Consider the following 11,915-nt stretch of genomic DNA (forward strand, 5'->3'; position numbering starts at 1 on the left):
TAACTCGAATGACTAAATAATAAAGGAGATGTCATGCATTATGTTATACTGAAGTGATGATATAAAATGATTTGCTAGAGGTCATGTTTTATAGATTCTAAGGGCTTAAGAATAATATATTTGTGATTTCATTGTGATACTACTTTTCTGACTATTAAACTGAATGGTGGGGTACCTCGGTGCCTCTAGCTTCAGATGCTAAAGCATCTGCCTTCAGCTCAGGTTGTGGCCCCAGGGTCCTGGGATCAGGCCTCACATCCAACTCTCTGTTCAGTGGGGAGTCTGCTTCTTCCTCTGCTCCCACCCCTTCCCCATCCCCATCCCCATCCCTGCTCATGCTTCCTCTTTCTCATAAATACATACATACATACATACCTGAATGGTGCCCATACAACAAAGGAATATGAAAGCTCTTTTACTGAAATTACAGTCACTTATTAAAGAAAAAACTACACATATACTTAATTAGGTCACTATCTGCTTATCTCGGGGATATTAATCACTAATCATTGACTTTAGTTATCATTGGGCCCAAGCCCTTTATTTTGTAGATAAAGTTGTTGAACAGTAGAGAGGCTGTGACTCATATGGCATCCTGGTCAAATAGACATTTACGGAGACCCACAGAATCGAAATCTTCAGGGTCAGGGCCTCAGAACACATATTTATGCAGCCTTACTGTTGATTGTGACAATCAAGGAGAGATGAAAACTATGAGTCTGGTAGAAAATGCTGTACCTACAAGAGTTTGCATTTGGACAGATCTGAGTTCCATACTCATCCATCACTTACTGTTGCGTGACCTTCGCCAGTCCTTTGTCTCTCAAAATCCTTCCATACAAAACACATACAGATCTTAAGTGTTATGATTTAATAAGACAATACCAAAAATAATGATAAATTTCATCAAAAAGTACTGGTATTCATTCATATATAAGATGAGAACAATACCTAGTGTATGGTGTTTATGTAAGGATTAAGAGACAGATATGTTAGCATCGCCGTTACTCTGAGGAGAGAACAGTCGGTAGCGGGGTGCAAAAATGCAGAGCAATAAAACCTTTAACTTGGAGAAGCAAAACCATACTCCAAGGAAGCATCATCAGCATCACCAGCAGCAGCACAACCAGCAGCAACAGCAGCAGCCACCACCGCCACCAATACCTGCAAATGGGCAACAAACCAGCAGCCAAAATGAAGGCTTGACTATTGACCTGAAGAATTTTAGGAAACCAGGAGAGAAGACCTTCACCCAACATAGCCGGCTCTTTGTGGGCAATCTTCCTCCTGATATCACTGAAGAGGAGATGAGGAAACTATTTGAGAAATATGGGAAAGCAGGCGAAGTCTTCACTCATAAGGGAAGGGCTTTGGCTTTATCCGCTTGGAAACACGAACCTTAGCGGAGATTGCCAAAGTAGAATTGGACAACATGCCACTTCGTGGAAAGCAGCTGCGTGTGCGCTTTGCCTGCCATAGTGCATCCCTTACAGTCTGAAACCTTCCTCAGTATGTTTCCAATGAACTGCTGGAGGAAGCCTTTTCCGTCTTTGGCCAGGTGGAGAGGGCTGTAGTCATCACGGATGATCGAGGAAGGCCCTCAGGAAAAGGCATTGTTGAATTCTCAGGGAAGCCAGCTGCTCAGAAAGCTCTGGACAGGTGCAGTGAAGGCTCCTTCCTGCTAACCCCATTTCCTCGGCCTGTGACTGTGAAGCCCATGGACCAGTTGGATGATGAAGAGGGACTTCCAGAGAAACTGGTTATAAAGAATCAGCAATTTCACAAGAGCGAGAGCAGCCACCCAGATTTGCACAGCCTGGCTCCTTTGAGTATGAGTATGCCATGCGCTGGAAGGCACTGATTGAGATGAAGAAGCAGCAGCAGGACCAAGTGGACCGCAACCTCTCCAGAAGCTGGAGATGGAGATGCAGGCTGCTCGCCATAACCACCAGGTCATGCTAATGAGACAGGATTTGATGAGGCATCAAGAAGAACTTAGGAGGATGGAAGAGCTGCACAACCAAGAAGTGCAAAAACGAAAGAACTGGAGCTCAGGCAAGAGGAGGAGCACAGGTGTTGAGAGGAAGAGATGCGCGGCAATAGGAAGAAATGATGCGGCGACAGCAGGAAGGATTCAAGGGAACATTCCCTGATGCGAGAGAACAGGAGATATGGATGGGGCAGATGGCTATGGGAGGTGCTATGGGCATAAACAATAGAGGTGCCATGCCCCCTGCTCCAGTGCCAGCTTGTACCCCAGCTCCTTCAGGACCTGCCACTATGATGCCAGATGGAACCTTGGGATTGACCCCACCAAAAACTGAACGCTTTGGCCAGGCTGCTACAATGGAAGGAATTGGGGCAATTGGTGGAACCCCTCCTGCATTCAACCGTGCAGCTCCTGGAGCTGAATTTGCTCCAAACAAACATCGCCAATACTAATAAAAATGTCAATGTCTAGTTTCCCAAAAACCCTTAAAAGCAGGACCCTTTTTGGACTAGCCAGAATTCTGCCCTGGAAAAGTGTTAGGGATTCCTCCCAATAGTTAGGTCTTCTTTGCCTGTACTACTTTGAGGGAGTTTACTGGAGGCTGAAGGCATGGGAGGGGCGATATTTAACAAATCAGTTCTGTGTGGTATATCGTTTAACTAATTGATTCTGTGTGGTGCATTCCTGAAGTCTCATGTGATTGTTGAGGGTCTTGGAGGTAGGGGGGTGGAACCATGGCAAAATGGATCCAGTTAGAGCCCCCATTAATCTTGATCATTCCATTCTTATCCATCCTGTACTTTTTGCTTTCTCATTCTTATATCCTCCAACCCCACAGACACTGCCACATACACCACAAAAACAAACATCCCCCTATGACCTTAGCCCCATTCCATTCACTCACAGGTGGGAATTCAGGTAAATGTCCACAGAGGTCGCAGACAGCATACATAAGATTCTGTTATATCCAGTATATTACCCCTTCATGTCCTAAGAAAGACCTTTCTCTTAGAGATTTTCATTTTATTGTATCTTTAAAAAATCTTGTGTTAAGTTGCCTCCATCTTTTTTCGGGGTAAGGACAACCCAGGAATGGCCCTTTTATGTCTATGATGCTGTTCACAGCTTCTGATAGGCCTAGTACAATCTTGGGAACAGGGTTGCTGTATGCTGAAGGTCAGACAGTAGTTCTTAGCCTTGTCTGTCTTAGGTAGTTATGCTGTGCATTTTTTTTTATTGGTGTACCATGTTTGATTTGTCCCTGATACCTTTGGAGTTTTTCTGAGAAATGGAGCAGTAATGCAGCATCAACTTATTAAAATACGTTTTAAGCCTTTAAAAAAAGAGAGAGACAGATATTTAAATGTATTGCACAGTGTTTAGTACATGACAAATGTTTATAGATGATAGCTTTTGACTGCTTAATTTTTTTGCACCTTCACTGAGCCGTTACTTTCTTCTACTCCTCTTAATCATGAGAATGTCTCCTCTCCTGGTATTGAGGACAGAATTTTTTCCTGGTTATCCTGTCTGACTTCTCATTCTCTTCCACTGGTTTCTCTTCTTTGACTTCCCATGAATGTGAACATTCTCCAGGATTCAGTCTTCCATTTTCTTGGAATTTTTCCAGTTCACTATTTTCCCCATGGTGTCAAATAACATCTATTTGACAAACATCTTTAAATTCCTACCTTTAATTCTGCCATACCTTGAGTTCCAGAAGAGCATTCCAAACTGTAATCAAGAGTGTTCAGAGGAGGGAGGGGCAAGATGGCGGAAGAGCAGGGTCCCCAAATCACCTGTCCCCAACAAATTACCTAGATAACCTTCAAACCATCCTGAAAATCTACGAATTCGGCCTGAGATGTAAAGAGAGACCAGCTGGAACGCTACAGTGAGAAGAGTTCGCGCTTCTATCAAGGTAGGAAGACGGGGAAAAAGAAATAAAGAAACAAAAGGCCTCCGAGGGGGAGGGGCCCCGCGAGGAGCCGGGCTGAGGCCGGGGCGAGTGTCCCCAGGACAGGAGAGCCCCGTCCCGGAGGAGCAGGAGCTGCACCAACCTTCCCGGGCGGGCGGAAAGGGGCTCGCAGGGAGTTGGAGCAGGACCCAGGAGGGCGGGGATGCCCTCGGGCTCCCTGGGACACTAACAGACACCTGCGCCCCGGGAGAGCCCCACACCCCGCGGCCGAGCTCCCTAAGGGCTGCAGCGCGCACGGCGGGGCCGGAGCAGCTCGGAGGGGCTCGGGCGGCGGCTCCGCGGAGGGGGCTGCGGGGCGGGAGCGCGAATCCCACAGCGCAGGCCCCGGAGCACAGGGCGCCGGGACACAGCCCAGGATCCGGCCTCCCCCGGGACAGGCAGAGGCCGGGAGGGCCCAGGACAGCGAGGACGCTCCTGCCCCGAGCTGAGCAGATCAGCGGCCCCGCCCCGGAGCCTCCAGGCCCTGCGGACGGAGAGCCGAGAGCCCCGAGCCCCGTAGTTCCTGCGGAGGCTGAATCCAGGCTTCCAGAGCTGCCATAGCCACTGGGGCTGTTCCTCCTGGGGCCCCACGGGGTAAACAACCCCCGCTGAGCCCGGCAGCAGGCAGGGGCAGAGCAGCTCCCCCAAGTGCTAACACCTGAGAATCAGCACAGCAGGCCCCTCCCCCAGAAGACCAGCTGGACGGACCAGTGATACTCCCCCGTGTTCCAATACAACTTGTTTTTGGCCACTCTGCACTGAGCAAAATGACTAGAAGGAAAACCTCACTTCAAAAGAAAGAATCAGAAACAGCCCTCTCTCCCACAGAGTTACAAAATCTGGATTACACTTCAATGTCAGAAAGCCAATTCAGAAGCACTATTATACAGCTACTGGTGGCTCTAGAAAAAAGCATTAAGGACTCACGAGACTTCATGACTGCAGAATTTAGATCCAATCAGGCAGAAATTAAAAATCAATTGAATGAGATGCAATCCAAACTAGAAGTCCTAACGACGAGGGTTAACGAGGTGGAAGAACGAGTGAGTGACATAGAAGACAAGTTAATGGCAAAGAGGGAAACTGAGGAAAAAAGAGACAATCAATTAAGGGACCATGAAGACAGATTAAGGCAAATAAATGACACTCTAAGGAAGAAAAACCTACGTTTAATTAAACGGGGTTCCCGAGGGCGCCGAAAGGGACAGAGGGCCAGAATATGTATTTGAACAAATCCTAGCTGAAAACTTTCCCAATCTGGGAAGGGAAACAGGCATTAAGATCCAGGAAATAGAGAGATCCCCCCCTAAAATCAATAAAAACCGTTCAACACCTCGACATTTAATAGTGAAGCTTGCAAATTCCAAAGATAAAGAGAAGATCCTTAAAGCAGCAAGAGACAAGAAGTCCCTGACTTTCATGGGGAGGAATATTAGGGTAACAGCAGACCTCTCCACAGAGACCTGGCAGGCCAGAAAGGGCTGGCAGGATATATTCAGGGTCCTAAATGAGAAGAACATGCAACCAAGAATACTTTATCCAGCAAGGCTCTCATTCAAAATGGAAGGAGAGATAAAGAGCTTCCAAGACAGGCAGGAACTGAAAGAATATGTGACCTCCAAACCAGCTCTGCAAGAAATTTTAAGGGGGACTCTTAAAACTCCCTTTAAGAAGAAGTTCAGTGGAACAATCCACAAAAACAAGGACTGAATAGATACCATGATGACACTAAACTCATATCTGTCAATAGTAACTCTGAACGTGAACAGGCTTAATGACCCCATCAAAAGGCGCAGGGTTTCAGACTGGATAAAAAAGCAGGACCTATCTATTTGCTGTCTACAAGAGACTCATTTTAGACAGAAGGACACCTACAACCTGAAAATAAAAGGTTGGAGAACCATTTACCATTCAAATGGTCCTCAAAAGAAAGCCAGGGTAGCCATCCTTATATCAGATAAACTAAAATTTACCCCGAAGACTACAGTGAGAGATGAAGAGGGACACTATCTCATACTTAAAGGATCTATCCAACAAGGGACTTAACAATCCTCAATATATATGCCCCGAATGTGGGAGCTGCCAAATATTTAAACCAATTAATAACCAAAGTGAAGAAATACTTAGATAATAATACACTTATACTTGGTGACTTTAATCTAGCTCTTTCTACCCTCGATAGGTCTTCTAAGCACAACATCTCCAAAGAAACGAGAGCTTTAAATGATACACTGGACCAGATGGATTTCACAGATATCTACAGAACTTTACATCCAAACTCAATTGAATACACATTCTTCTCAAGTGCACATGGAACTTTCTCCAGAATAGACCACATACTGGGTCACAAATTGGGTCTGAACCGATACCAAAAGATTGGAATCATCCCCTGCATATTCTCAGACCATAATGCCTTGAAATTAGAACTAAATCACAACAAGAAGTTTGGAAGGACCTCAAACACGTGGAGGTTAAGGACCATCCTGCTAAAAGATGAAAGGGTCAACCAGGAAATTAAGGAAGAATTAAAAAGATTCATGGAAACGAATGAGAATGAAGATACAACTGTTCAAAATCTTTGGGATACAGCAAAAGCAGTCCTGAGGGGGAAATACATCGCAATACAAGCATCCATTCAAAAACTGGAAAGAACTCAAATACAAAAGCTAACCTTACACATAAAGGATCTAGAGAAAAAACAGCAAATGGATCCTACGCCCAGCAGAAGAGAGTTAATTAAAATTCGAGCAGAACTCAACGAAATTGAGACCAGAAGAATTGTGGAACAGATCAACAGAACCAGGAGTTGGTTCTTTGAAAGAATTAATAAGATAGATAAACCATTAGCCAACCTTATTAAAAAGAAGAGAGAGAAGACTCAAATTAATAAAATCATGAATGAGAAAGGAGAGATCACTACCAACACCAAGGAAATACAAACGATTTTAAAAACAAATTATGAACAGCTATACGCCAATAAATTAGGCAATCTAGAAGAAATGGACGCATTCCTGGAAAGCCACAAACTACCAAAACTGGAACAGGAAGAAATAGAAAACCTGAACAGGCCAATAACCAGGGAGGAAATTGAAGCAGTCATCAAAAACCTCCCAAGACACAAGAGTCCAGGGCCAAATGGCTTCCCAGGGGAATTCTATCAAACGTTTAAAGAAGAAATCATACCTATTCTACTAAAGCTGTTTGGAAAGATAGAAAGAGATGGAGTACTTCCAAATTCATTCTATGAGGCCAGCATCACCTTAATTCCAAAACCAGACAAAGACACCACCAAAAAAGGAGAATTACAGACCAATATCCCTGATGAACATGGATGCAAAAATTCTCAACAAGATACTAGCCAATAGGATCCAACAACACATTAAGAAAATTATTCACCATGACCAAGTAGGATTTATCCCCGGGACACAAGGCTGGTTCAACACTCGTAAAACAATCAATGTGATTCATCATATCAGCAAGAGAAAAACCAAGAACCATATGATCCTCTCATTAGATGCAGAGAAAGCATTTGACAAAATACGGCATCCATTCCTGATCAAAACTCTTCAGAGTGTAGGGATAGAGGGAACTTTCCTCGACATCTTAAAAGCCATCTACGAAAAGCCCACAGCAAATATCATTCTCAATGGGGAAGCACTGGGAGCCTTTCCCCTAAGATCAGAAACAAGACAGGGATGTCCACTCTCACCACTGCTATTCAACATAGTATTGGAAGTCCTAGCCTCAGCAATCAGACAACAAAAAGACATTAAAGGCATTCAAATTGGCAAAGAAGAAGTCAAATTCTCCCTCTTCGCCGATGACATGATACTCTACATAGAAAACCCAAAAGCCTCCACCCCAAGATTGCTAGAACTCATACAGCAATTTGGTAGTGTGCGAGGATACAAAATCAATGCCCAGAAATCAGTTGCATTTCTATACACTAACAATGAGACTGAAGAAAGAGAAATTAAGGAGTCAATCCCATTTACAATTGCACCCAAAAGCATAAGATACCTAGGAATAAACCTAACCAAAAAGGTAAAGGATCTATACCCTAAAAACTATAGAACACTTCTGAAAGAAATTGAGGAAGACACAAAGAGATGGAAAAATATTCCATGCTCATGGATTGGAAAAATTAATATTGTGAAAATGTCAATGTTACCCAGGGCAATTTACACGTTTAATGCAATCCCTATCAAAATACCATGGACTTTCTTCAGAGAGTTAGAACAAATTATTTTAAGATTTGTGTGGAATCAGAAAAGACCCCGAATTGCCAGGGGAATTTTAAAAAAGAAAACCATAGCTGGGGGCATCACAATGCCAGATTTCAGGTTGTACTACAAAGCTGTGGTCATCAAGACAGTGTGGTACTGGCACAAAAACAGACACATAGATCAATGGAACAGAATAGAGAACCCAGAAGTGGACCCTGAACTTTATGGTCAACTAATATTCGATAAAGGAGGAAAGACGATCCACTGGAAGAAAGACAGTCTCTTCAATAAATGGTGCTGGGAAAATTGGACATCCACATGCAGAAGAATGAAACTAGACCACTCTCTTGCACCAGACACAAAGATAAACTCAAAATGGATGAAAGATCTAAATGTGAGACAAGATTCCATCAAAATCCTAGAGGAGAACACAGGCAACACCTTTTTGAACTTGGCCACAGTAACTTCTTGCAAGATACATCCACGAAGGCAAAAGAAACAAAAGCAAAAATGAACTATTGGGACTTCATCAAGATAAGAAGCTTTTGCACAGCGAAGGATACAGTCAACAAAACTAAAAGACAACCTACAGAATGGGAGAAGATATTTGCAAATGACATATTAGATAAAGGGCTAGTTTCCAAAATCTATAAAGAACTTATTAAACTCAACACCAAAGAAACAAACAATCCAATCATGAAATGGGCAAAAGACATGAAGAGAAATCTCACAGAGGAAGACATAGACATGGCCAACATGCACATGAGAAAATGCTCTGCATCACTTGCCATCAGGGAAATACAAATCAAAACCACAATGAGATACCACCTCACACCAGTGAGAATAGGGAAAATTAACAAGGCAGGAAACAACAAATGTTGGAGAGGATGCAGAGAAAAGGGAACCCTCTTACACTGTTGGTGGGAATGTCAACTGGTGCAGCCACTCTGGAAAACTGTGTGGGGGTTCCTCAAAGAGTTAAAAATAGACCTGCCCTACGACCCAGCAATTGCACTGTTGGGGATTTACCCCAAAGATTCAGATGCAATGAAACGCCGGACACCTGCACCCCGATGTTTCTAGCAGCCATGTCCACAATAGCCAAACTGTGGAAGGAGCCTCGGTGTCCATCGAAAGATGAATGGATAAAGAAGATGTGGTTTATGTATACAATGGAATATTACTCAGCCATTAGAAACGACAAATACCCACCATTTGCTTCAACGTGGATGGAACTGGAGGGTATTATGCTGAGTGAAGTAAGTCAATCGGAGAAGGACAAACATTGTATGTTCTCATTCATTTGGGGAATATAAATAATAGTGAAAGGGAATATAAGGGAAGGGAGAAGAAATGTGTGGGAAATATCAGAAAGGGAGACAGAACATAAAGACTCCTAACTCTGAGAAACGAACTAGGGGTGGTGGAAGGGGAGAAGGGCGGGGGGTGGGGGTGAGTGGGTGACAGGCATTGAGGGGGACACTTGACGGGATGAGCACTGAGCACTGGGTGTTATTCTGTATGTTGGTAAATTGAACACCAATAAAAAATTAATTTATTAAAAAAAAACAAAAAACAAAAAAACAAAGATTAATAACAATCTCCTCAAACTCTTCCAAAAAATTGAAGAGGAGGAAATGCTTCCAAACTCATTCTATGAGGTTAGCATTACTCTGATACCAAAATCAGATAAGGACACCACCAAAAAGAAAAAAAAAAGAAAAGAAAATTACAGGCCAACATCCCTGATGAACAACATAGATGCAAAAATCCTCAGCAAAATATTAGCAAATTGAATTCAACAGTATTTTAAAAGGATCATACACCGTGATCAAGTGGGATTCTTCCAGGGATGCAAGAATAGTAAAGCATCTGCAAATCAACCAACATGATACACTACATTAATGAATCAAAAGATAAAAATAATATAGTCATCTCAATAAATACAGAAAAGGAATTTGACAAAATTCAACGTCCATTTATGATAAAAATTCTCAACAAAGTGGGTATAGAGGGAACATACCTCAACATAATAAAGACCATATATGACAAACTCACAGCTAATATCATATGAGCTGTGAAAAGCTGCAAGATTTTCCTCTAAGATCAGGAACAAGACAAGGATGCCTACTTGTTCCACTTTTATTCAACATAATATTGGAAGTCCTAGCCACAGCAATTAGACAAGAAAAAGAAGTAAAAAGCATCCTAATTGGTAAGGAAGATGTAAAAGTGTCACCATCTTCAGTTGACATATTATATATAGAAAATCCTAAAAATTCCATTTAAAAACTGTTAGAACTAATAAATGAATTCAATAAAGTTGCAGGACACAAAAATGATAAACAGAAGTCTGTTGCTTTCAATACACTAATAAAATATCAGAAAGACAAGTCAGGAAAACAATCCCATTTACAATTATATTTAAAAAAATAAAATATGTAGGAATAAGTTCAACCCAGAAGGTGAAAGACATGTACCCTGAAAACCAAAAGACACAGATTAACGAAACTGAAGAAGACACAAATAAATAGAAAGATATTCTGTGCTCATGTATTAGAAGAATTAACACTGTTAAAATGTCCAATACTACCCAAAGCAATCCACAATACTACCCAATAATGAAATCCCTGAAAAATTACAAAGACATTTTTCACAGAACTAGAACAAATACTTATAAGATTTGTATAGAACCACAAAAGACTCTAGATAGCCAGAACAATCTTGAGAAAAAACAAAGTCAGAGGTATCATTATATTACACTATACTATAAAGCTATAGTAATCAAGTAGTATGGTATTGCTATGAAAACATACACATACATCAGTAAAACAAAATAGAGAGCCCAGAAGTAAATCCACATATACATGGTCAATGGATTTACAACACAGGAGGCAAGAATATGGGGAAATGACAGACTCTTCAATTAACAGTGTTGGGAAAATTGGACAGCTACATGAAAGAGAATGAAACTGGACCACTTTCTTACATCATATACAAAAATTAACTCAAAATACATTAAACACTTGAATGTAAGGCCTGAAATCATTAAATTCCTGCAAGAAAACATAGTAAGTTTCTTGACAAAAGATATAGCAATGGGTTTTTGTGGGGGTTTTTTGTTCATTTGGATCTGTCTCCAAAGTAAGGGAAACAAACACAAAAATAAACAAATGGGAGACTACATCAATTCAAAAGTTTCTGAACAGCAAAGAAAACCATCGACAGAATAAAAAGGCAACCTACTGAATGGGATAAGATATTTGCAAATCATATGTCCAATATGAGATTGATACTCAAAATATATAAAGAACCTATAAAACTCAATAACAACAAAAGGAGCAAATAACCCAAATCAAAAATAGAGAATCTCAACAGACATTTTTCCAAAGGAGACATATGGATGGCCAACAAACACATGAAAACATGTTCAACATCACTAGTCATCAGGGAAATGCAAATCAAAACCATAATAGGGAATCACCATATACCTTTCAGAATGGCTGTTCTCAAAAACACAAGAAATAATAAATGTTGATGAGGATGTGAAGAAAAGAGAACCCTTGTGCAGTGTTGATGAGAATGTAAATTGGTGCAGTCACTATAGGCAGCAGTGAGAGGGTGCCTTAACAAATTAAAATAGAACTACCAAATGATCTAGCAATTCCACTACTGGGTATCTTTCTGAAAACACTTATTTGAAAAAATATGCATACCTTTTATTTCATTGCAGCATTACTTA

At 41.7% G+C, this 11,915-nt stretch overlaps 1 pseudogene; it reads left to right on the forward strand.

The window, feature by feature from the left end:
• Positions 1-999: 999 nt before the first annotated feature.
• LOC129516618 (non-POU domain-containing octamer-binding protein-like) lies at positions 1,000-2,442 on the forward strand (annotated as a pseudogene).
• The last annotated feature ends 9,473 nt before the right edge of the window (positions 2,443-11,915 follow it).

This window comes from Nyctereutes procyonoides, unplaced genomic scaffold (assembly GCF_905146905.1).
Source record: "Nyctereutes procyonoides isolate TBG_1078 unplaced genomic scaffold, NYPRO_anot_genome, whole genome shotgun sequence".
NCBI lineage: Eukaryota > Metazoa > Chordata > Mammalia > Carnivora > Canidae > Nyctereutes > Nyctereutes procyonoides.